This window comes from Nannospalax galili, unplaced genomic scaffold (assembly GCF_000622305.1).
Source record: "Nannospalax galili isolate Female #2095 unplaced genomic scaffold, S.galili_v1.0 scaffold266, whole genome shotgun sequence".
In the NCBI taxonomy this organism is placed as follows: Eukaryota; Metazoa; Chordata; class Mammalia; order Rodentia; family Spalacidae; genus Nannospalax; species Nannospalax galili.
In genome coordinates, this window is record NW_008355390.1 from 3079432 (window position 1) to 3084525 (window position 5094).

Here is a 5094-nt window from a genome sequence, read left to right on the forward strand (position 1 = left end):
AGCAAAGGCAGATGGGGAGGGAAGAAGCCCCAAGATTTCCCAGGGAGTGGATTGAGTAGCTGGGTTGTACTGGATTCAGAGGATCAGGGAGAGTAAAGGTAAGCCTTAGAGCCCCAGAAAGAGGCTGTCAGCCCCAGAAAGAGGCTGGTGGGTGTTGCAGGACCAGGGAAGTAGAGGGAGGTGAGGGCGGGGCCAGTCTAGAGGCAGTGCTCCTGGGGCCCAAGGAAGGCACTAAGCCGGTGGGGGTGAACAGGGTCAGGAATCAGCAGTGGCTGCCCAGGTGTCTGGGGCCCCAAGACTAGGAATGGCACAGGGCCCAAGCTAGGTGTAGAGACAAGGTCAGAAAGAAGCTGTCAGCCCCAGAAAGAGGCTGCCGGGTATTGCAGGATCAGGAAGCAGAGAGAGGTGGGGGTGGGGCCAGGTCTAGAGGCAGTGCTCCTGGGGCCCAAGGAAGGCACTAAGCCGGTGGGGGTGAACAGGGTCAGGAATCAGCAGTGGCTGCCCAGGTGTCTGGGGCCCCAAGACTAGGAATGGCACAGGGCCCAAGCTAGGAGTAGAGAACAGGGTGGGAGATGGAAGGGTGAGCGCGGCTGGCGGAGTCTAGACGCGGAGGGCTGCATGGTAGACTTACCCCGAGAGAGGCCTGAGGGCAGGAGAGCAGGCCAGGAGAGTTAGGACATTTTATTTTTAAAAAATATTTTATTTATTATTTTTATTTTATGTGTATGAGTGTATTGCCTACATGTGAGTGCACCCATGTTGTGCAATGTTGTGGAAGTCAGAAGAGGGCTTTAGATTCCCCTGGAACTGGAGTTGAGGACTGTTCATAGATACTATGTGGGTGCTGGGAATCAAAACCAAGTCCTCTAGAGCGGCCAATGCTCTTAACGGCTGAACCATCTCTCCAGCCCCCATGCTAGGACATTTCTAAGCATCCTAGAACCCATAGGAAAGATACTAAAGTTATCTAGTTCTTGGTGTTAATGGTCCTGAGGCTGAAAAGCCCTGTACTTGAGTAATAATAGCAAGGATATTCATTGTAATGTTACCCAAATCTGAGAACCCCAGATCAGCCTATGTATATTTTATAGATGTATAAGGATTTAATATATAAGAAAATTAAATTTTTGCCTGGTGGTGCATGCCTTTAGTCCCAGCACTTGGTAGGCAGAGGTAGGCAGGAGGATCTTTGAGAGTTCAAGGCCAGCATGGTCTCTGTTGGGGGCTGTTTGTTTATTATGTACATTGAGCTGTGTCAGGCTTGTTTACTGAGTTTGTGTTATGCACACCAGTATCTAATCTGCCTTATCAGGAGGAATATATTTATATGGAGAGCCTCACAACACCTGACCTTGAGGCAATAGTGGTAGCCTTTGATCTGACCGCTCCTTGACCCTCAGATACAGGTGGGGAAAAAAAACTATTGTAACTAATTGAGTTCTTCTGCATAAAAAGGCAGAGCTGAAATAAACCAGGCTGCAGTCACCACTGTTAGCCCTCCCAAGTATCTTTTCTGACTCTTGTTCTTTCTTTCAATCCTCACTCCCCCTTTCAGGTACTGTCCGTCTTTCAATTTTGTGAAGCAAATGAATGAGAAGTATTAATATTAAAGAGGTTACTATAGGTGGAATGCTATGATCTTCTGATGCAGTTGATGAAAATCTCATCTATTCAATTAGCACATGCTCAGTAAAAGGTGAGAAAGCCTATCCTGTCTCTAAAAAAAAAAAAAATTTTAAGTGAAAAAGAATATTTTTCAAATGGTGCTGTGTTTATTGTTCAAGTATTTTTCTCCAGAGATATATCCTTACTTAATGAATAGATGCAAATTTCATATGTAAATCAAAAATAAAATTTGACTTAGAATATTAAAAATGAAACATGATAATCAGATGAATCTACATTACTGCTTATCTTTCCATAATATTAGCAACTTTCTAGATTGAAAAACAAAGAAGAATGGTATTGTGGAGGAAATTTAAGGCTATAATTCATAAATTTAATACAAATTTTTCTAAACTGAATGCTTTATATTAAAATGTCTTTCATCAGTTTTATGAATCAAATGAACTAGAAGTATTAATATTAAAGAGGTTACTATAGGTGGAATGCCATGATCTTCTGATGCAGTTGATGAAAATCTCATTCATTCAATTAGCACATGCTCAGTAAAAGGTGAGAAAGCCTATCCTGTCTCTAGTTTACATTTTACATTATTTATTCTTTAGCTGCCACTGAACCTTAAATTTAGTATCGTAGATCAGAGCATATTTATTTCTCCCTTTTTATATGCAGCATATTGTAATGCTAGTAATTTATTTCATTGGCTCTTCCCTCTGAGTTAAGACTATTTTTAAGATTTCCAGTTTAGTACCATTAAATCATTAACACATCAGATTAAACAGAGAACCTCATAAAGACAAAAAGTAGATCTTTGGTGGTACCAGGGCATGTGATTTGGACCCTGAGATGCCACTATGTTTGGGTGACACACACTTCTGATCTGTTTTCACTAGTTCTTTCAAAGACTCAGCTTAGAACTGTTCTGATTTCCTGTTTTGTGCTGGCCTGAATTTTCAGTCTTGGAACTTGACTTTTGTCATTCATTCACTGATCTCTCTTAAGAAGTTAACATAAATGGGATATTGGCTTTACTCAGGTGATAACAGATGGAAGGGTGGATCTAATCCCTGAAAATCTGAAGACACATGAAATAGTCAAACAAAAACAGACAAGCACTTTTTAAGCTGGCTTATGCTTAAGATTTGAACTTGTATGGAAAGAGTTCACATAGAAAATTTTAAGGTATCTTGATGAACAGAGAATTGTGGTTGAGAAAACAGGCTTAGCAAGACAAAACAACTGAAGACAAATGGAAATTATATTTAAAAAATGAAGATACCAAGGGTGTTTGAGATTCTGTGACCAAGCTAGGTCTGTGATAAAGAGAAAAGGAAACACCAGGTCAAATGACATTCATGTATAGACCTATCTCTGTCAAAGAATCAAGGTGAGGAAGAATTTAAGGTGGGAGGCTGTGCCACAGGGAAGTTCCAAAGAGACCCAGTGGAAGAAATGGGGACAAACAGGTATTCCCCAGAGGATGCACAACACAAAAAACCAGGGGTAAGTTCTCTTTTTTATTGACCAGTCCTTCAACCTGCAGGTGGTATTGACTGAAAAGCTCTGTTTCAGAACTGCAGATAGAAGACCTATAATCAGAGCTGTCAGGGAATCATCCGTGTCACTGGAGCCATGAAAGCTGCCCATCCAGGACAGCTTGGCTGGAGCTTGGCTCTCCCGAGGCTTGGCTATCCCTTTTGGGGTGGATGGCCTACATTAAGTAACTGGTAAAGGCAATCAAGATTAAAGAGTGTGACTAGTGCCCTCAGAGATGCCAGAGCATTCCCTCCCCACTTCTTCTGTGTGAACACACAAGAAGGTGCCATTTATGAATGCAAAAGCCAGATCTCACCAGACACCAGACTTACTGGCACTTTCCAACTGGACTCCAAGTACCCAGAACTAAGTGAAATATATCTTGCTTGTGTATAAGTTGCCCAGTCTATGGTATTTTGTTATAGCATCCTGAATAGCATCAGCTCACTCAATCGGACACACAGCTATCATGTTAAACCATTTCTCATCAGTTCAGTCTAATAGTAATCAAATAATGTAATGAAGAGTTGCAGAACCGCAGGCACAGCCAAGAATGTGAAAGGGACTTTCCAGGGAAACTGATTCTCTGTTGGAAAGTCTGCAGTTACCATCAGCGCACCCTCTGTGTGACTAGTACAGTGGCGTCAAAGGGGAAGAAAATAAGAGAACTCTGCTGAACTTGACACTTGACGGGAGACTCTGATCGCCTGGTGAGTGTGGGTTCAGCAAAGTGATGAACTCTAATAATCACATACACTAGTCCATACACACACACACTGCCTAGGGTCACCCGCAGACTAACAGCATCCAAGTTTGTATTTCCCTGCCCTGGTCCTGCCCTGGTCATGTACAGTTTCCTAGTAGTCACCACACAGTGAGCAAGTCCAAAGACAAATTCTGTGCATGGCCTGCAACAATGATCTTCACTTCTTTCTTTTTCTCTAAATCTCACTTGATGGCAGCTCTTTGTGCTGGATGCCAAGGGGATGAAAGGTATACCAAGTGTGTGCACATATACCCACACATGCAATGTGATTTCTATATAAATGTAACCCTACTTCTAACTATTTATTATTTTTAATTATGTGTGTGTGTGTGTGTGTGTGTGTGTTTGTATATGGCTAATCTAAAATCTTTCATGATAGCTAAACTCTTTCTGCCACTTAAGATATAATATTGATTCAGAGCCCTAAATCTGTATCTTAAAAAATATTTATTTTTATTTTATCTGTATGAGTGTTTTGCCTGCATGTATGTAAGTGTACCCATGTCATGCAAAGTTTGCAAAGGCCATAAAAGGGTGCCAGATCCCTTGGAACTTGAGTTACAGATGATTGTGGGTGCTGAGAATCAGACCCAGGTCGTTTGGAAGAGCAGACAGTGCCCTTAACTGCTGAGCCATCTCTTCAGCCCCTTATGAAAAATTTAAATGAGTCCCAAAGATGTTTGGGACTACTGCCAATGTCAACTGTATTTTCAAAATTTCCTTCCATTAAATTAGTACAAGGAATATATTGGCAGTACTGCCTCAAACATTGAAACCAAAACTTTCCTTAGTTTTAGCACCCCCCCCCCAACTTGAATTAAATACATCTAAAATTGAGTTGTAAACACTGTCTTGTCAGCTACTAATCTGCAAAGTTTTGAGCCAAGCTTGTTCACCATTCTCAGCAATGCCTTTGATTGCGCAGTAGACTTCTTCATTTTTCTGGACAAATGACTAGATAGATAATGCTGTAAAATAATCTGAACTTGAATTAAATACATCTAAAATTGAGTTGTAAACACTGTCTTGTCAGCTACTAATCTGCAAAGTTTTGAGCCAAGCTTGTTGGTTTTCTGGTTTTCTTTTTTTCTTCTCTCTCTCACTCTCTCTCTGTCTCTCTCTCTCTCTCTCTCTCTCTGAGATAGAGACTCTCTCTAGACCCCCCGCTT